The 22,726-nt window shown below is 37.1% G+C and overlaps 1 protein-coding gene across 2 annotated transcripts in view; it reads right to left on the reverse strand.

Moving 5' to 3' along the window:
* The window catches only part of fbxw7 (F-box and WD repeat domain containing 7), a 151,729-nt gene that overhangs the window by 123,173 nt on the left and 5,830 nt on the right, over positions 1–22,726 (reverse strand). Inside the window, exons 1-3 of one of the 2 annotated variants that reach the window (XM_030141081.1) lie at positions 12,596–12,682; positions 12,228–12,355; positions 4,581–4,649 (exon numbers count right to left, since the gene is read on the reverse strand). The gene's annotated coding sequence lies outside the window, so the exon portion shown is untranslated. Of the gene's footprint in view, positions 1–4,580; positions 4,650–12,227; positions 12,356–12,595; positions 12,683–22,726 lie in introns of those variants that run through there. The other variant, XM_030141074.1, reaches the window with a different exon arrangement.

The following is a 22,726-nucleotide window of genomic DNA, read 5'->3' on the forward strand; positions in this document are numbered from 1 at the left end:
GGCTGCTCACGAAAACAACATGCGACTTCTGTTGTCTTTTGTAGTTTTACCCAAAAATCGAAATTGAAAAATCTAGTTTTTAGAGGAAAAAAAAAAATCAGGATTTTATTTTTTGCCAGAATTGTGCAGCCCTACCCAGAACTATAGTAAAGCTGCCTGTGTGACAAAAATCTAAGTTTTATTCAATAAACAGAATGTGAAGTGACTTAATATAGTATAATAAATGCACTTATTATACAGACTTCAATTTAAGCGACCAACGAGTTCCTATGAGTGATAGTACATTGAAAGATACTCCCATACTGGTTTCACTTTTGAGCTGCAGAACTTGCTCCGTGGTGCAAACACTGACAAGTTGTTAATAGTCCTTGCACGGAGCACCTCATTCAGTTTTTATGTACTACAAACTTTAGGTCAGAAAACTTTCTCTTATGTGTGGGAAATTATCAGAAATATACAAAAAATGCTTTACTAGATACATATGTCTAAATGTACGCAGATAGAATACAGCTATAGTCAAAGTTATTCAGACTTTCCTCAACTTCTGTAATGTGCATCATCAGCACTTTTTGGTGTCCTTTGCTATCTGCAATTATCAATTGTGTGAATTCTCTTCTGTAGTGCAGGCAAAGGGCTGTCCTGAATTATTTACAAAGAATGAGTGGGTGAGAGGTGTGGGACTGATTAAGGAGTGACACAGAAGACAGCTAAATCTCAGTCCCTTTCAACAGTCTGCTTAGGAAGCAGTTTCGCATTCAGATTCGAAGGACCTTTTCAGGAAATGACAGCAATGCACTTCTACAGGAATTCTGCAGTACATAGTCATCTTTTCAGTGTAACTTATTTATTTTTTATGTACAACCTAAGGAGTAAAATCTCTTTCTGAAGGAGATAACAGGCAGAGGCATGCACAGTTCCTTGACAGGGAAATATTTAAATTATTTGGTTTCAGTATGAAAAGAGATGTGGTATATTGCTCAATTATTGCTGCTATACACAGACTCCATATACTAAGACAGCTTTAGGAGGAATAAAAATATCCTTAATGAAACAACCCACAGCTTTACATGAAATGGAACACAAACAGAAATGTAAATGTTTATATAGAGTGTACTTGCGAAACAATTACATTTGCTTTTCCAGTTTCACCAGATGTCACCATATCAAGCATACATGAGCACAAAGACACAGCACAGGGACACAAAGAGGAAAGTTGCACTTGGATGATAAATTCTATCCCAAACCATCCACCTGAATTATTTATTTTCCTCATATCAAATTTCCTACATCTGGTCCCGGAGACAAGGGTAACAGTTTTAGGGAAAGACAGTGTTAACATTTTGACATTTGAGTGCCGTCCACACTTTAAAAATGCAGCAGCAAGCCAAGCAAGACACTGCTATGTGCTATCACTTTACCTTTAATTTACCAGCATGTGGTTATATGAAAAATTCAACACTCGCATCGCACTCATAGCTTTGAGGAAGAATCCCCCTCTCAGCTCTGCACTACAGATACACCATAAACATCTTTAGCTGAATGTCCACACACCTTCAGATACACTATACAAGATAAAAACAGTTCATTTTTCAGCAATACAGCAGCAACCTGAAAAATAAACAAATATTTTTAGTCTCACAATACCGTTTCCCGCTTCCATACACTAACACCCACTTCCACAAATTTCAAAACACACCTCAAATGCTTTGGAGTACATTCACCTCCTGTTTGTTCATAACAACTTGAACAACTTCCACCGTGTCTCATGTGCAAGTGTGAAAGGTCTGCATCCTGCCTGAGAAACTGACAATGAAACACAGGGTGGGGCCTTCTACACATCCTCTACAGCCATCGTTTTCTTGCCCCATGTGACCTCACTGTGTTTCATTCCACTACACACACACACCTCGCACATCCTCAGAGACAGAGACAATGTGAATCGGTTCTGATGTGAAGGGTTTATACTGCAAATGCTTGGTTACATTTTTATATTTATTCATTTTTATCATTTTACTCAAACAAAAATTAGCTTTAAAATTGAAAAATAAAGATTATATTTATCAAGCTAATTATTGTTATGAGGAAAAATGGCAAATGTTTACCAGAACGACTTCTCCCTATCAATATTTTTCAAAGGCACTGTTGCTGCATCCTGCTCTTAACACCACCCAGGATGAGTATGATTCATTTTAAGAAACACAACCCAGAGAGGTTTTCTCCCCTATTAAAGAATTATAGAGCATGGTGCCTGACTTGACTCCAGCACTGGCACTAGGCAACGGTGGAGAAAGAACTGGCTATGCAAGAGGTACAGTATATAGCTCACTTGGTTGGTAGATTATATTACACCGTTACTTTCCGTCTCTTACACTAGATCTTTTTGTGAAGCAAATTAACCCTAAAATAATCAACCTTGCAAACTCGTCACAGATCGGTTTTTATTGAGTTTCCTTATTGTATGTGCTCATGGCATTAGAATAAGCTGCAAATAAACCATCAAGTCTTACAAAATACAGTATTACAAAACTTTTGGTCACACTGCTCTGGGCTATTCCAAGTCTAAACACACAAACGGGAACAAATTGCAAATACACTTGTGTGCCCTTTAGATTCCTTGCGGATTTATTAGCTTTTAATTCAGTGTTGAACATGAAGTCATCGTCATAAAAAAAAAAAATGGATCTCAGTGGAACTCACAAATGCACAGTGTCTCATATTTTCACCCCATCTCAGTTTACTAATGTGACCGTGTCCTGTGGAGCCGCGTCTAAATTCGACTTCGAGGAGGGTTTCCTATAGAATAAAATTGGTGACGGATTGCAAATGATAACAGATCCTTTTTTATGGGAGATGTGTTGCTAGGAAACAGCGGAGTTCAAGCTAATACCCCTTCAGCGATCAACAAGACCGATAGAAAACACACTTAAGCCTATAAAACTGTGTCAGTGTGACCAACGGTGACATACATCTGTAAAAATACTGCCCTCTTTGGGCATTTGCCAGGTGGTGGAGAAACTGGTACTTTTTTGCAACATCTCTGTTCATTACTTGGATTTTTTTATTCCAGATTGTACTCACTAACATGATGTGGATCTACAGTAAATAACTAAGACTGATGAATGATTCAACAGGCAAACAAAGATGCTCAGATGTCGGAAATAAATATTCAGATACTCAATGACTCACAAAGAAGAGGTTTGGGTTCTTTGCTCATCTCCAAACGCATCCACAGTCTTATCTTTCGTATTCCAAGGTAATTTTCACAAAGAGGTGTCCACATGTATTAGAAGCTAAAATTCAGCACCTCAAGACCTTTGAGATCATTTTAACCAAAATTAATCATGAGCTTTAGACCAATCAGAGATTCAGTGACTAAATCAACCATTAACAACTGCTCTAATAATCAGCTAATCCATTTGGGTCATTCCAGCTTACTAAATTTGGATATTTATAAGTCCTCTATGACAGTAAAGTGCACGTTTAAGGACTTCATCTAGGACTTTGGGAAATACTAGTTGATATTTTTCACCATTTTCCAAACAATTAATAAAAATAATCTACATATTCATCATCCTAAACAAGACAAATATGTTCCTCTGTAGCTGTTAGGAGGAAAATATTAAGAGGTATATGTTTTTGTGCAGAGGTAGGTTTTCTTCATTTATTTGCAAGGAATACTTGTATTTGACTAAGTTAGCTTTATCTACATTTTACCAAAAGGTAAATGCAAGCATGGAGTAAAAGACACAAAAAAAAATTTTTGATTTTCCAACCGAAGGGCTTATCTTATTACAGGGTGCTTGCTCTTCATCCAAATAAAAATTCCAGACTTTTTCAAAACTGCTACCCCCATCCCCCTCCAAGACCTCGACTTTATGCGCTTATATGCTGACGTTTTTGGTTGAGATTGTACCTGTTGTGTGTAGTGTGGGTAAATTATGTTTTACTGACAGAAACATTTTCAAAACATATGAAAATCACAAAACTGTACGGATATCACACATAGAAGTTTCACTACAGCACAGCCAGAGGTATAAAAGTATGAATGTACAGATGGATGAATGTCATGTCTTCTCACAGAGTGTGTGGTGGTTTATTTCCCACAAGTTTAATGTTTAATTCCCAGATTCAGACACATGAGGAATGACAACCTCGACTGGCGATCATTCCAGTACCAACCATTTAGTGAAATCATATTCACTTTTTTATATGCTTTCCTCATATACTTCTTATCTTACAAGATCATGTGCCTTTGAACATACTCTAAAATTCGACTATGAAACTTTTTTCCATACTTTACTAAGACTTTCACGCAAAATTCCAGACTTTTCAAGATCTTTCAAGGAAAACAGCGTTTCAAGACCTGTGCAAGCATCCTGTATTAATAACCTAAAACATGGGTAAAAGAAGTTGGATAAAATGTTTGTGTTTGTCAAATGTTCATAGTATTGAATCTAAGACATTTTACAATTGCTTAAGTGTCTAAAACACCCTGCACTAGTCATGTGAGTAAACCTACAGTATGTGATAAGCACCAGTGAACACATCTACACAAAAACTTCCTGACCTTGTTTACTTACAGTTCTCTCTGTCTGTCTTTCTTCAGGCCAAAACTGCTTCTTCTCCTCTCTGGGTTTAACTCTTCTTTCCTGTCGACAAAAAGTGAAAAAGGTGTCACTAAAGCAGCAGCAAAAGCTTGAAAAGAGTTTTTTTTAAAAACATGGGGCTGTCTGGAAAACACGAAGAGAAAGGAATAGAGCAGGAGAGGACCCAGATAAGAATGCTGGAACATCTTCATTATTCCTCTGAATCCCAGACAAAACTCACAAGGTCTTAAAGAGGTTTGCCAAAGAAACTACAACGGAACAATTCAACAACCTGGCACAACATATAACACCTGCATCAGCATGTAACAGTGAGTCACCAGCACAGATGTGTCAGCTCTCCCTCTCACAGTCTGTGTGTGATGGGAAGTGAACATGAGGCAGCTGCTGGCAATCTGGTTCACAGCACTCTGCATTAACCTCCTGCTTGTTAGCAACTTTACAAGAGACAAAGTTTTTTTTTTTTGTTTTTTTTTTTATTTCGAACATGCAAAGAAACAAAATAAAACACAACAAAGTAAATTAAGACAAAAACAAAATAACATTTAAATGAACAATCTATCTTCAAGTACGTGCAAGTCTGAATTTTGCATGGTCGAAAAGGAGTAGGAAGAAGTATAAACTTATTCAATCCTACCCCTCAAGTGCTTTTATACCTTTATCACTAACTTCAATCTAGCAATATATTTTTCTGAATTCACAAAAAATATATAATGCAGTAATTGAATTATACACAACAATATGATCATGGTAGTACAGTCATACAAACACACTCAATTTTCTTCAATAATTACAGCATATTTATCAATACATTATCCATAAACAAACAGCCCTCATTGTCATTATTAAATACTGTACCTCACAAGAATCAATTCTTTTTATATTTTTTTAAACTGAATTATGTTTGATGTTTGTTTCATCTTCACACACAATTTCTTCGACAGTTTTCCTCCACAGATGGTGATACAGAAAATTTTTAATGTAGTGTGCACGTTATAAATCTTTGAACTTAATTTTCCCCGTAAATCATAACCTCTCTCTCTTTCACAAAACATTTCTTGAAAATTGCCCGGCAGTAAGTTATTCTTTGCTTTAAACATTATTTGAATAGTTTTGAACTCCACGAGGTCAATGAGTTTTAAGGTTTTAGATTATGAAAACAGTGGATTCATGTGTTCATGAAAACCAACATCACTTTTTATCACTTGTCATGGATATATTTTGAGTAGTCATGAATATCAGCTTTTTAGAAGTGAAAATCTGCTGCACCCATGTCTTTTACCTCACTGTAAACTAAAAAATCTTTGGAGTCAAGTATGTTGACTATCTGACGTCTGACGTTTATATTGTGTCGTGGTAAAGCAAACCAAACCGTGATCGGAAGGTGACCTTTTCAGTTTAATATATAATTATGTTAAATTTGGATTTATATAGGCTACGTTGAGAATAAAAGTGACTAAAACCCCAGTGTGGGATGTGTAGCAAAGTGCTCACACAACAGAGCATGAAACCATCAAATCTGAACCACCAGACTCTAGCTGCGATGTTCACAATTACATTTAAGTGTTTTATTTAACAGAATACTCATGATGACATTTTAAGTGTGTTTTTATGCATTTCGTTTATGTGTTAATTTGATAATATTTGCTTAGTTTGAAATGTGTAAAAGTGGGTTAGATCTGAATGACATAAATCTAATATAACTGATGTGAATGAATAAGAAAATAATATTCCATTTCTCTAATTTCATGCCTTTGTTTTCCCTCCCTCCACTAATTGTATGACTAGTTGTTTTTTCATTGGACATACGCGCAAAACATTTCTGATATTTACTAAATGTCGAAAAAATAGAAGTGTGTAATGTTAGTTTTTCCATTAAATCACAAATGCGATGATTCGTTTATTTATTATCACGAGATGACACGAGAAGTCATTCCATAAACATGGCGACAAACGTAAATATCGCATTGATATACAGATGTATTCATTATTATCATATATTACCCCTATATCCCCTGCTGAATTAAAAATTGATTCGGTTTCCTGGTGTGTCCACACATACCGTACCATGTTTCTTTTAAAAGTCTTTTTCTTAGCTTGTTGCAACGTCTGTCAACATCCTTTTTTGTTATTCATATGTCTCTATTTGTGGAAAAAGTTCTTTCCATTGCAGTTTTGCGTGATATACCAATTGCGCTATACCCGAAAAAACACCTCTTGCCAGTGCAAAAACTTGTAATTGAAAAATGAGAGTTCTGGCAAAATTGCAGATTTCCATTAGGTAAATTTTTGCGTGCAAGTTATATTCGCGCAACTTGAGGGTCAATGTAATAGCGACTACTGATGCCCCAAAAAACAGAGGTTGATCATGTAAGTTGCTATCCATACAGACAGTTAATCTATGCAAGTAACTGACTTATTAATGCATAATTAGACTATATTACTCTTATTTATAATGTGTTTATTTTAACACTCAACTTTCAGATTTTGCCCATACATTTAGCCCCTTTTGTTGCTGTAGCTTATATTACTGTATTAGATAATTCGTAATCAGTCAAACTAGTCCAACACAGTAATACATACTATACAGATCATGTAACTGCACAGGCAGACACTACAGTTATAAACTGGTTGATAAATTGTGCAGTTCTAGGTATCATACTGTATATGCATTCTTAGTATTTCAAACCAGAGGCTTTAATTAGCTACTAGTTCACCTGTCTCATTATTTCCTGCAATCCGCCTAATGCAATCCATATGTCAAATGTTGAAATTCTCAACCTAAATTCCACACAGCACACACTGTTCAACTGTGATTAGCCTCTTCCTGCACCCCAGAGTACAATTTGCACAACAGCTAAAAGCACAGATAACGTGTTTTAATATGGGAAAGGGAGCTGTTGGTTTTGAGCAACTGTCTACCACCATAATTAAGGCCACTAAACTCCCCAGCAGCATCGAGGAGGTGGCTTGTGTAGAGAGAACAGGATTTCAGAGTTGATGTAAACAAAACTGGATATGGACTTGGAGTTGTGGGAAATGAACAGATGCCCAGACAGCAGATCCAGCTGTTTGACATTTGATAACCGTGAGACAGGAGGATGGGTGACGGAAAGAAAACCTTGCAATTCAGGATGCTGGAGCATGTAGGCTATATTTATAACAAGAGGAAGAATCTGTATTGCACAGAAGCTTTAGGTTCATTACATAATGAGGTTGCACAAAGCTAGTGGTGGATGTTTCAGGATGTGGTGAGAGATTACACACTGACAAAGATGATAATTGGACTTGATGCGTGGTCTCAGGTCCTTTCACACTTAACCTGTTGTGTTCACCTATATATACAAAGTGTCTATAAATATTTCTCACAATGAATGTCAAGTCAGCATTTCTTCAGGTTTAGAGCCCAGAGTCCTGAGTGAATATGGAAGAAATCTGACAGTTACTTGTAGTTGTCAAAAATGTGTAAACGACAAAACAAAATGAAAATAACTTAAAAGCTCACTCTTTATGCTTTTTACGGTTACAAATTTTCACAAATCTAGGCAGAACATTTAGTTATTACTACTTACTAACTACTACAATTAGTAGAACTATAAAAATATTTCTTCATCATGCGTAAAATCTCAAAAAAAAATTATTTGACAGTTTAAATAATTTTGTGAGGTAAAATCATAGCTGCTGATCTGTAAGGAAAAAATAAAATGATACACTGCGGTGTCACATACATTAGTATCATGATAATTATTATATTACCCAATCCTAGGTCAGCCCCTTCTTAATAAAATCTTTGGTCTTATTCTAGACATTACTTTGTACAGCCCAAAAAAGCTGTTTTCCTCTTAGCCTGTCTGGAAATTAAAACTTAACCTACCATTTATTCAGATGCAAACTAAGCCACTTTTCAACCTCAGTATCAGGCAGATAACTCTGATCTTTCTAGGAAAGACTAACTGCTCTCTGTGAGGCACGCTTAGAGGTTATGGATGCCTGCAGCTTCAGTCTGGGCCACATGGAGGAATGCCAGAGCAGTGTTTCCTGGCCTTGGTTCAGTGAGAGTATCTCTGGTAAAAATATAAGAGAGAAGTACTGGGCTACGCACCAGACATCAGTGAATAGAATCTGTGTCCTGGTCTAAAATGTGTCCTCCTTGAACAGGAAGGGAAGGTGAAGTTGAACACATATTTGAAAATGCTTTTATATGTGCCTTTATTTAGTAATGCAATTTAGTCATTTTTGTCAAAGATGACACAATACTTTAATGATGAAATATGTTAAATAAAAAACCTTACCAAACAAAATGCAATAGCAAACAATAGCAAAGAGTTTTTGTTTTTACTCTACACTCTTATTCCAACACAGTCAAACATTCCCAAGATGTGTAACAAGACGGTCTTTAATTCTTGCTGCAGGTGTGACCTTTGTGGCCTTTCTGGCTGTCATGTTCTCACACAATGCTGGAATCTCTTACAGATTAATAATAAAACAGGCCTTGTCTGGTCAAATGGGAGCTAGGCTTAAGAAGTGACTCATTCTGTAGTTTGTCAGTATTTACTTCAAGTTCTAACTCTGCAGGCCACAAAGGACATTGATTCAGAATATTTGGTGAATGAAAACCACAGCGTCAGAATGAGGGGTCCTGTGAGGGAAATATACAAGCCTCTGCAGGGAAGAGTATGTGTCAAGAATAAAAATAAGGGGTTTAAAATGGGAAAAAAAAGAACTGGATTTACAAGCCACAGGTAAGTCTTCCTCAGCTGCCACATTCACTTAGCTTACCACAAACATCAAACATTATAAACTAATGACTTCCTTTTAATGTGTCCACTGGGATGGGTCTAACCCGACTTAAGTCAGGAACAGACTGGACCAGCTGCAAACTAGCAAACAGTATGGAGAGAATGAGAATGAAAGACACTTCATAAATCACTGCTGGAATGCAGCCTCATTTCCTCTATGACCCCACCTTCTCAACAGCTTCTTCCTTCAACTTCACAACATTTCTAGACCAAGTAAGTTAGATCTATCCAGAGGTCTACTGGACAGAAGCTGGTGAAACATCTGCTGAAATCTGACTTCCTCAATTGTGTCCTTATATTGTTAGGATTGAAAAATTGCTTTGGACAATTTCTTAACCTCAGCTCACTAACATTCAACCTACATACCAAAGTAAAATGTTTCAACAAATTTGGTGCAAAATATTCATTCATTCCATTCATTCATTTTCTGAACCCGCTTTATCCTCACTAGGGTCACGGGGGTCACTAGAGCCTATCCCAGCTACTTATGGGCAAAGGTGGGGTACACCCTGTACGAGTTGCCAGTTCATCAGGGTTGACATATAGAGACAAACAATCACTCTCACATTCACACCTATGGGCAATTTAGATTAACCCATTAACCTATCAGTGCATGTCTTTGGATGGTGGGAGGAAGCCGGAGTACCTGGAGAGAACCCACACAGACATGGGGAGAACATACAAACTCCACACAGAAAGGTCCCACGTCCATTGACTGGTGTTGGAATCGAACCCAGGACCTTCTTGCTGCACCACCACGTCGCGTGGTTCAAAACAAAAACTTCAAAACGCTGACCACATAGATGTGTTTTACCACGTAACTGTGGTGGAGTAATAGCTTGTTCTGATGCTTTCACAGCGAAATATGGTGGCCTCAAACACAAATACTGCAAATAGGTTTTCATCTGTTACCAATAATAAGCAATAAGAAGCTGACAAGTAACTGGATATGCACTGGATTGCGTATGCCATCATGTAAACCACAAAAGAAATGCATATGAAATACAGATAACTCAACTGACAGGATTCATTAACTCCTGTAATTGCCAGTAAGCGCGGTACTTAATTGAGCTGTCATTTAATGTTGCATGTAAGTTCATAAACATGCATTCATCATTATGTTTGACATGAAGTGCCATTTTTCTTTCACACAATGTCAGTGAACTTGAAAACATTGTCTTGCCTCCCCATTATATGAAAAACATGCTTGGATAAAAGGCATGTATCACCAGAGATGGAATGTGACAAGAAAATCCACAGATGGACAAAGACGTTCCTGGAGAGCAAAGTGAGAGGTGACTTATCTCAGAGGAAATCATGTTGAACCTGAGCACCAACGTGCAGCTGCCATGGAAACCCTGATAAGCCAAAAGATGCCAGACTTTGAGTAATAGAGAAACTACATCTGCAGGCTAACACAGATCCACAGTACTGGTCATCCTTTGTGCTACATGACAGATATTGAACTACTTAAGGTAATATTTTTGGTTCTAATCAATTTCCTATCAAACCATTAAACAATGGAACATAAGTGTAAAATATCAATAAGTGCAAAGATAAAAATTGGCTTTTATGTAGCTAATGTTATTACAAAGAGGAAACAAGACAAATTAATAGAAACAAAAACATGTAATGAGACAAGTAAATGTCTTTACAGGCAGCAAAAGATCTAGGCTTTGAAACTGAGATGCAAACATCAGAGCATATCCCTTATTTTAAGAGACTTAATTTCACTTTCATTTGATCCAAGACAAACACAATAGCCTATTACTCCTATAAACAAAACACCAAAAAGCTGCTCCTGCATTTCATCTTTTAAAAGCTCCACAAATGGGCCAGATCAAGCAAATGTGAACATCCGAGTCAAAAATTAAAGTTTCACCTATCATTTCTCAAAAGGGCTCATTTTTTAAGCTTAAGAAGTCTGTTTTATAGAACTGTTTACAAAATTTCAGTATCACTTGTAGAAAAACAGATATAATCAACATAAAATAAAACCTAAAAAGGACAAAAATATGTAGATCCGCTATTAACTTTAATAATATTTTTTCTTGCTTGTATAATATTTTAAGTCTGTGAATCTGTAGGAACTAATTATTCAACGGTACAAGAATATAGAAAGGTTATGTACAATCAAATTATTTGTAAAATATGCTCTATTAGCTGTATACATTACTTCAGTTGAAATATGTATGTTAAATAAAAGTTTATTAGCATATTTGTAGTGTTTTAGTTCCAGAAAAGTCTTTTATTATGATTACTGAACAAAGGTATGAACTACTGTCCCTGTGTCACAACATATTTGTGCTCATAAAAACTTATCGTTTAAATATTTTTGTCCAATATTGATCACCAGATTAACATCATAGCTAAAGCCCTGTGTTTCATTTAGTATCAATCTCTTATGAGAACAGCATGTTTTGTATATTTGCGGAAAGTGAAAAAAAAAGATGTTCATTATGAGTCCCTGTATCACACAGCAGTAAATTAAGCATTTTTACCCCAAAATATTTTTTTTGTAAATTGTAACATGTCACATGAAAGCACTTACTGAGACCTATTCATACATGTATTAAACATGGATATCAGTTATTTAGTTTTCAACACAGAGCTTACTGAACATGAAATGTGTCCCCGTGCCAAATACAAATCCTGCAAAGTGACAATGCAATTCAAGAGTACATTTCAGCCTGGGGCTCTAAACAACAATAGAACTTGAAGCCCAAGGGGTGTAGCAGAAGAACAAAAAAACATCACCAAAACATCAGCAAAAATAACAGAAGTGGCACAAATGGATTCCTGAGAGACATAGAAGGGGTCTAACCTGTCAGCTGAGGGAGGCTGGTTGGTGCTCAGGGCTACAGCGTTATCTTCCGCTCCACAGACCTTCCCCTTTGAAGTCCTGCTGAGCCACCAAATGAGCCAGGGGCCGTGGAGGTGGAAGGTGGGAGGCTAGAGAAAGTGTAAAGAAAGCAACAAACGTGAGAAAACAATTGTGAGGTACAAAATACAAAGCAAATTTGTCAAATAGCAGAGGAACAAAACAAAAAAACAAATGAAGCGTGCCTGTTCTCTTCTCTCCTCTGATGCACTTCAGACACCATCCAAAGAGGTAAAACTTTGAGGCCATGTCTTTTTTTTGTCAATTTCCTCTCTTATTTAAGTCATGTCTAGGGAGGCTAGCTTTCCTACCGACGAGGAATGAAGAAAGCATATGGTGTCCATGTGTTTGAGAGCTACCGGCTGGATGAAGGGACAGTCACATGACAAAAGTGAGGAAAGTGAATTGACAGACCGCTGTGGTTGCTCCTCCTGTCTACTGCAACTCTCCCCCCAAGGATTATCCTCGCTAATAGACTTAAAGGCACTTTAACTGAGCTCCCAGCTGTCTGCATCCCTGACGGAAAGCCACCCAGGTCAACTCTGAGAGGATATCCAACCATGACAATGCAACACATTTCAACAGTGCCTCTAATGTCTTATCGCAGTAAAAATAATCTACTGTCGACACATTTAATGATACAGTACATATGGAGGTATCAGGTTTCTAGACGTCTACACTCTAAGCCTGAGGGGTCACATCCAAATACTGTAAATTCATTTCCACAGTGTAAAGCAGTAACTGATGCCAATATTGACATATTCTACCTGCTTTAATTTTGATAAAGAGTAAATAATTAATCCATTTGGCAGAAATGAGCAGTGATCGACATGCATAATTGCCATGTGAGCAACTGAAAGCTAATTTTGTATTTATACACAGAAAGACAGATTAAAAATATTTTAAAGGGCAGCCTAAATGTTAGGGGTGTGCCAATACATCGATTATTAGATTCATCGCGATGCGAGACATGATGATTCAATAACAATTCATAAATTTTCAGAAACAATTACTTTTCATAATTACTAGCCTAAATGACAGGAACACAACCGCAGCGCATGGCAGGAAAATAAAAGTGGCGCATGCTGCTCAGACGCCTTAAAGAACGGACCAGGGGGAACACAGTAAAACCAACTCTGTTTGGCTACAGTTACAGAGTGACATTCACCCAGCAGGTTTAAAAGCTAGCATTTGGATGCAGGGCTTTTGTGCTCTGATGCAGACGCCGGAACACAGATACTTCTGAACCAAAAGTATTTCACCCAGAAAGCAGTTCCCAAACTGAACAATAAGACCAAAAATCAAAGTAGTAGAATCACTGAGGTAAGCATGTAGGATAACTCAGACGTGATGCATTAGGGCATCTCAAAAATCATTTTTCTCTTCAGATCACGGTGTTATTTAAACCAGTTAATCTTCGACATGATAACAGCCCCCCAAACAAATTTCAGCAAAATCCGTCCATGTTTGACCCCCCCGCCACCACCACTAAGTATGAAGGGCCAGTCAAAAAACGCCAAAAACACTCATTTTAACCCAGAAAATCACATGTAATGAGGTCTTAATCGTCCACAAATTGCTTTTTCTGGTATTTTACAGCATCCCTGTAATATCAACTTCATCGGTTATTGTATCAGGTGATATATAAGTGAAAATAAGGTGATTTTAAGATAAAATAACTCAATTATAGGCTAAAAACTTGAAATAGAAAGAAGTTCAGAACAGTAAATCTAGTTGAACACAACGTCTATTTTCTTAACCCCCTTTTCAGCAAAATACAGGTTTTAGTTAAAGACAAATATAGCTGAACACTTAAATAATAAGGCTAAATGCATAAATCAAAGACTTTAATGATGACATAGTTCTGATAACCTGGGCATACCTTTATACATGTGCATTCCACAGTTTATTCAGATATTACTCGCTCTATAGTTTCTCTTCCATTTTCTTCTTGAGAAACTCTAGTAGCTTGATTCTGTGGGAAACAGACACTAAGATGATGTTCCCTCTATGGACACCCTCCATGGCTGCATTGGTATAATCTTGGATGTCTGTAACACCTCTTTCTGCAGCATCGTTAACGACAGATAGCTCTGAGACAATAGCCCTCATTTCTCTGTACTGTGGCTCTTCCTCCTAATGCTCTGGGGTGCTTCCAGCCACTCCCCATCCATGCTTAGAAGGTCAAATATCAGCCAGGACTGGACTGGGGTCCCACAAGATCATCCAGGTCAGGCTGCTGTCCATGCAGGAACTTCTGTGTAGGAAAGGTGGGCTTTCCTCTAGTGAATACTGCAGGTTTGGAGTTGGCCTGCAGTTGTCTTGCCATGGCTGCTTTGGTTTCTATTGGTACTTCTTTATCAAAGAGACTTATGCCGCATTTCCACTGCGTGGTACCGGCTCGACTGGACTCGACTCAGCTTTTTTGTGTTTTCATTATCGAAAAGGACCTGGAATCTGGTACCCGGTACTAGTTTTTTGGTATCACCTCCGCTGAGGTTCTAAGCGATACTAAACCGTGGCATATAACACTGCAGACCACTGATTGGTCACACAGATTTCTCTGTGACCCGCCGTTTTACAAAAAACAGATGCGGAAGTTGACAGTAAATATAGCGGTACATTAATCCACATGACAACAACCCAAAACTACACCATGGTCGGTTGGGGAGATTCAGCCTTTGGTGGTCAACGTAAAAATTCAGACAAGACAACACACAATGAGCGAGTTTTCAGCAACTCTCTGAGCAGACGACAAGGAAGTAACGTGCTACATCGCTATGACATCCAGGTACTGTAAAGTCAGTAGTATCCTGTAATGGAAACGGTCTCCAGGAATACCGAGCCGAACCGAGCTGGTTCCACGCAGTGGAAGTACAGCATTAGTACCACAAGAGACTCAGTCAGATACCACATGTGATGCAGTATGGATGTCTTTACTTCATGTGTGATGAGAGTAATCCATAGCAATGGTCAGTATGCACTTTAGTATCCATTAAGCATGGTAATGCATTTAAAAACTGCATTTTTTTACGTTTTTTGATGGGCCCTTCATACTTTGTGGTGGTGGTGGGGGGGTCAAACGTTGACGGATTTTGCTGAAATTTTTTTTGGGGGGGGGGGCTATTATCATGTGGGAGATTAACTGGTTTAAATAACACCATGATCTAAAGAGAAAAGTGATTTTTGAGACGCCCTAGTGATGCATATTTTGATTGTGGATAGTGAAATCTTTAGTTTGTTATGGGATTTATGCTGCTCATTGAGGATTTTGTTTGGATATCATTTATTATGACTGAATAAGCTAGCTTTTGTGTTGGTTCAGATTGAATTAGCTGTTTTCTACAGTTTTCTACAGAAGCATGTGTGGGGAGGCCCTGGGAGTTTGAGTGGGTTCCTGGGGAGCATTTGAGAGACCAGAAAAACTAAATAAGCAATTATTATTATTGTTATTATTTAAATTAGACTAGTACAGAAATCATTTGAAAAAAATGTGGACATCATTCCACCATAGTTTTTTTTTTTTTGTACTGTTAATAAAGAAACATATTTTTGAAAAGTATTGCTTTTAACCTGGAAATCTTGGTAGAAAATATGTTGGATCATTCAGTGGTTTTGACACAAAAGATAATGGAGGCAAATTTGTTTGATTACTTGAATTTATAGATACTGACAAATATACCTCATTTAAAAGTATGAAGTAGCCACACAGGGAGAAGAAAATCCTGAATGGGGGAAAAAGGTGCATCGAAAATCGTTATAACTGTAATAAGATCAAGGTCTCTGTGACTTCAATGATTGAATGAATGCATTATGGGAATTTCCTCAAATTTGGGCCAAATATTCACTTGGATTCAAGCATGAACTGATCATACTTTGATGGCCAAGAGTCAAACGTCAAAGCTGTTTTGGCTTTACAAAACATAATCTTAGCCATTACTTCTAATATATGAGAGAACTGGATGAATTTGTCCTGCTAGAGTTTTATAATTAATCAGCTACTTTTTTGACAAACAGAGTAAATCAGACTCACTACACATTAGTGTTCATAAGCTTGACCAAAGACTCATAGATTTACAGTATGTGTTCATTATTTCTTCAGCAGCAGTGAGACATGTTACTCAAATTCTGCAAATTAACACTTACTAAAACGTAACACTTCTGTTCAGACAAACACTAACATTTCACTATAAACATACTACAATAAGTGGCCTGTGCTCGTGATAATTATGACTACAAACCAAAAGATTACTGCAAAACTCTGTAAAATACTGTAATTACACTGACAAATGGGATATTTAAAACAAATGTTAGCTGAGTAGGAAGGTTTTTACAGTCCTGTTTTTTATCACTTTAATGGACAGTTCATATGGTGTCAAACAAAAATACCACCTATTATTAACAAATACTATTTTCTCAGACTGTAATAAGCCTTCAAACAGTAGGCTATTTGCATGTTTGATCAGTTAAAAGACTTAAACTGCCTGTTGAATGTATATAAAAAAAGGACAACTTATTTTCAATAAGCAACAAAAGTACTGCTAAACCAACCTTCTAACAACACATGGACAGAAACCACAGAATGACACAAAGCACAGTAGCAAAAGCACCAAACGTATATGGTAAACATTTACAGGTTTGTTGCTTAGAGGTCTAGTGGGCTCTGGTTGGACCCTGAGACAGTGGGAGACCTCTGACCAGGCATGTAAGAGAAGCCTCCATTCACAAAGACAGCCGTTTCCATGCCAACAGGACCTCTGCTGGGAGAGGCCTCCTTTCAGCCGGTTTTCATCCTGAAACCTCTGCTGCAGTCTCAGAGAAGGAGTGGTAGGCATTTTATAGGGACTGAGTTGTGGGTGAGCAGTGAAGAGATGCAGTTGTGTAACAGCAAGATGGAGAAGGTCTGAGCATTCACTGATGTTAATTTAACAAACGGCTGAAACACTGAAGCCCAGATAAACCTGTGTTTGTGTCACTCTGAACACACTGGGGCCTCAGCTTGTCCATATTTTAATCACTTATCATTTGATTGATTAAGATTGGCCATTATTAGCATGAATAATTCAGATGACAGACCTCAGAAATTGGTATTTTGAAATTGGAAATTGGAATTTATGCTATAGCTGGTAGCTAATCCTGGGTTATAAAGAACTCGGCACTACTTTATGACAATACTGGGTTCGTAAAATGTTTCTCCACTTTGCCAACAGAAAATGTGCCTGTATTTATCAAGTTCATCTCATTAAATGGGATATAAAGACCACGTTGCAAATACTTTGTGTGATTCACTGGTCTCCTGGTGAAGATTTTCTTCATTTAATACTTCAAACCAGGGCTGTCAACCTCACGTTAGTTCAGGGGCCACATTCAGCCAAATACGATCTAAAGTGGGCCAAGCCATTAAAACAATATAAATAATAGATTAAGAACTTATGAATAATGTTAACTCCAATGTTTTCTCTCTGTTTTTGAGTGAAAAAAGTTCAATTCTGTAATGAAAATGTTTACATCTATGACTCGTACTTGAACATAACACGAACAAATATGAACACCCTGAAAATTCTTTAGAAAAATAAGTGCAATTTTAACAATATTACACCTTAGTTTATCATTTATACATATACATCACAACTTCCAGATCACAGTGGATCTACAAATACACAAAACATTTAATAACAGACAGAATATTGGTTCAATTCCACACCTGAAAACATTTCAGGTTGTTCATGTTTGTTCAGGTCTAGTCTGTAAATGTAACCATTTTTGTGTAATTTTACTTTTTTTTTTTTACACTAAAACAAAGAGGAAAATTAGCTTTTTTCATTATTTATAGTTTATTATGATAATATTTTACTGGTCTGACCCACTTTAGATGGAATTGACCTGAAATGATTTTATCATCCTTCACTGTTAATATTTTCAGTGTAATACTTGCATTTCACTACATCATTCCGCGGGCTGGACTGGAGCCTTTGGTGGGCCAGTTTTGGTCCCTGGGCCGTATGTTTGGCACCTGTGCATTAAACTGTATATGGTTAATTCAGAACAACAAAATTCCAAACTTGGCTCCATCCAAAAACCCAACTTTGTACTATAACATAAGGACATTCTGCAGAAACAAGTATTAATTTGTCTCTGGAATGTGTTCATGTATGCCTGGCTGTCACGGCCCAGACAAGTATGTCAACTAGGGCTGTAACTATGTGCCAACATAGTCGATCATGTCGCCTGAGTAAATGCATTGATTTGTGTGGGATGAGTCGATATGTTGTGCCATTTACAGTCATTCTCTAATTGTGCCGGTTTGCTGTTAACCAAAGATTTAATAAAATAATAAAAATTAATGCACAAAACAATCTAAAAAAATAAATGCTACATTAACAAGTTAGAAATTAATCATTGGTTAGAGCCCCAATGTCATCTTCAGGAGAGAATTCCAAGAATATGGGGTCTTCCACTTTTTATAAAACATGGGTGAAGCCAGTAAAAATGGATGAGTTTGACTTTATGTTTTTATTTTAGTATGCCATGTTTGAGCTGTAGCTTCCCTTAAAATCAGAAGATATAGCATCTAGCTGTGTTGCTAGTAGGGTCAGATGAAGGGAAAGTGAACATGTGCTAATGCTAATGCTTTTAAGCCTGCCAAAGACACTGAACCAGTAAACATTCAGTGTGTGTTCACTGAAGTTGAGACACCAGCACCATCCTCCTCAACCAGAACCAGTCTACTGGACTGATTTCAAGAATGTACAGCAGAAATTCAGATGTTTATATAGTTAAAAATTTGAGACTGAGCATGACCAATTAAAAAACTGTGTGAGCCAATCACATGCTGTATAACAAACATTTGAAATGATCAGTAATGCTGTAAGATAAACGTTTGAAACATGAAGCAGAGTTGTAGCTGGATGCTTTGTTACTGTATACTGTTCATTATTTTATCAAAATTACGACCAAAGTATATTTGCTATTGTTATATTTACTTTTTATATAGAATAAATAAACATGATGAAGGATTTGTGAATTTTTATTCACTATTTAAATCCTCCATTGAATGCTGGCTATTAGGCCTGTGGCTACATGACCAAGGAGCCTTGTGACTACGTAACTGAGTGTTTTTGCTGTAATTCATAAGGCAATCAGTATTTTGCTACAAAAATTGGCAGTCTTGTAGATAAACATGTTATCTAAAACACCAACATCCCCTTAGAACAATAGTTGAAAAGGAACAGCATGTTATCCACTTTTGCGTAAGCCCTAAAAAGTAGATGGACTTTTTCAGCACCTACATGACTGAGCATGCTTTATTTTTTTTTATTTCACATAATAAAGCTAACTCAGGCAAATTATCATACGTACCATTTTAAAGTATGTTTTAATACCTACACAGAAATATAAAATAAATTTATTTGTCTCATTTAGATAAAAAGTTACAGGTCATTGAACAGCAACTTTGCACCTACGTGACCGCTTTATCTGATCCAGTACTGTAACTTAGAAAATACAAAGAACAAAATCCCTATTGCCCGTTGTTCCTGACAGTAAAGGTATAATCATACAGATATTATTATAAGATAATGATATTTACAAGCAGCACATCATTCACTCCACACTGGAAAAGAGGTGAAAAGGGTGTTGTGTTTCCATCACTGCCAAACAGAGCTGGAGCCGGTAAATGGCCGTGACTACTGCGGAGTCATTTGACCCAAGAATAAATGCCAATTGTATCCTTTCACACTGAAGACAAAAGCCAGATGTTGAGGATTTTTTTTGTGCAGCGTGAAAGTGGAATAAAGTGTCACTGCTAGGAGAGGACTGGGTAAGATCCTCCTTCAGTCACCTCATTCTCTCTCTAAGAGTCAACAAGGCTTCCAAACCAAAGCGTAGTTTTGTCTTATAAATTAACCATTCTGGATTTTGTTTGTCCTAAACTGTCAATTCCTCTTGTCCCTGCACTAGGTCACATAATGTTCCCACTATAGCCCAGATCAAAGCAACATGCCTGGGAGATTCCTCCCTGTGTTCATTAACCAACTCAGAGCTACATGGCACAGCACTGAATTATTAACATGCTTCTTGTGCCTCACAGATACAGAGCAGAGGGCCACTCACAGCTGCAGCACACACCCACGCGCTGCTGTATTTACTTGTAAATCTCTAGTAAAGCTTCAGAGTGAATTTCAAACTTATTAAGAAAGCACATTAGAGAAACAACCATTTAAGAAGAGACACAATCATACGATCAGTGATTAAAAATTAAGCAAGCGTACCAGTAGAGCCAATAAAATTCAGTATATGGTGTTTTCAGTGTGCGGAGTGTGTCTGTAGGAGTAGAGAGCATGCAAAACTAGAAGCACTCAGAGAGCGCAGACCTCCGCCAAGGCTGATCAGTGGGCCCCCCCGTGGGCCCCCCCACCCCCGATCACCACCAAAATTTAATCATTTCTTCCTTATCCCATTTCCAACAAACCCTGAAAATTTCATCCAAATCTGTCCATAACTTTTTGAGTTATGTTGCACACTAACGGACAGACAAACAAACAAACAAACAGACAAACAAACCCTGGCAAAAACATGACCTCCTTGGCGGAGGTAATTAGAGTAAAACAGCAGGAGATGAGAGGTTAAGGAAAGTTATCGAGTGAAAATAAAGTTCACTATGGTGCGAGAGATAAGAAGAGGAAGACGCACAACAGTGAAACATCTCTTAAAGTAGATTTAAACAGTGACACATTGTCTAATCTTACAATGACACACCCAGATTGATGATTTAATGACATACTACATGACACATACTAGTATATCCCAGTGTTTTTTAACCTTGGGGTCGGGACCCCACACGGGGTCGCCTGGAATTCAAATGGGGTCGCCTGAAATTTATAGTAATTGATAAAAACAAAAAAAGAAACTTACTAATAAAAAATATATGGTGAGTTGAAAGAGACAATCATAATCCATAAAAGACATGACAAAACGTGAAGCTGAAACTGAAGCACTGTGGTTCTGTTTATCATTCAAATGTTCATTGTGGTCGGTTTCAGATGCTGCAGCTCTTTCATAATTCATAGTTTGAGTTCTTGTTTGTTCAGTATTAATTGTCAGCCTTATAAATCCAAGTTGGACTGACTGTACATATACTGACGAAGGAAAATAAAATTCTCACTTTGTGCAGTAATCTACACCTGGCTCTTCTGCCTCCGTCCATAACAATACACATTATATAGACTAAATGTCATCTAAAATTAACATTTATTTGCAACATAGTATAGCAAACTATTGCATGATAAAAACAACACATAAATTTTAGCAAAAAAATGCCTCAGTTTTGAATGTCTGGGGTCGCCAGAAATTTGTGATGTTAAATTGGGGTCAGGAGTCAAAAAAGGTTGGAAACCACTGGTATATCCACTGTTAGTTCTTGTAATTGGAGTAGTAGTGATAGCAGTTATGGGTATTTGTACTAGTTATTCATAGTTAGCAATAGCAATTCTAGTTTTTAACATTTATAGTTCAGTTTGCTGTGCATCCATGTGTCTCCCCCTGTCCCCCCCCAATTTCTTTCTCTTTCTTTCTTTCTTTCTTTCTTTCTTTCAGTATCATTGTCAGTCAGTCAAAATGATTTTATATAATACCAAATCACACCAAAAGTTATCTCATGACACTTTACATTTAGAGCTGCTCAAGAGTATAGCCTACTCATTAAAAGTTCTTGCCCAATATCCACTAAAAGAAAGTGTTTTAAAAAGGTGCACTATGTAGGCCTAATACTTATACATGCTCAGGTGCTTTCATGAAGTCTGTGTTTAGATCTTTTACCAACTCCATTAACAGCTAACAGTGCTCAGGAGCAAGCATGGGTATTTTTGCAGAAAGCTGGACTGGGATCCTATATATATATATATATATATATATATATATATACACACAAGTCAGCATACAGGCTAGTGCTGACTGATCAATCAAACCTGTATCACAGTAAGAACACGTAGCAAACACATCCCAAAGACCAACTGAATCACAATAAGTAAGAAATATAGAAAACAAAAAAATTTAATCTGACTGGTATAAACTTTGCTCGACAAAGGCATCTTTTAAAATATTTGTTTTTATCTCTTAAAGTCTTAAAGCAGAAAATGTCAGTCTAGTCAATAGGCACACATCAGTTTATTTATATTACAAGTCATTTCTTCACCGCAGTTGTGAATGTCACTGTACATCACCTTTCCTCAGATCAATTACTTTAGTGCAGCCTACTATCATGGAAGTAGGAGACCATTATTTCTTCACATTCAGTGCATTATACAAGATAAGATAAGATAAGATAAGATAAGATAAGATAAGATAAGATAAGATAAGATAAGATAAGATAAGATAAGATAAGATAAGATAAGATAAGATAAGATAAGATAAGATAAGACTTTATTGATCCCACCATGGAGGCT

This window comes from Sphaeramia orbicularis, chromosome 1, assembly GCF_902148855.1.
Source record: "Sphaeramia orbicularis chromosome 1, fSphaOr1.1, whole genome shotgun sequence".
Classification (NCBI taxonomy): domain Eukaryota; kingdom Metazoa; phylum Chordata; class Actinopteri; order Kurtiformes; family Apogonidae; genus Sphaeramia; species Sphaeramia orbicularis.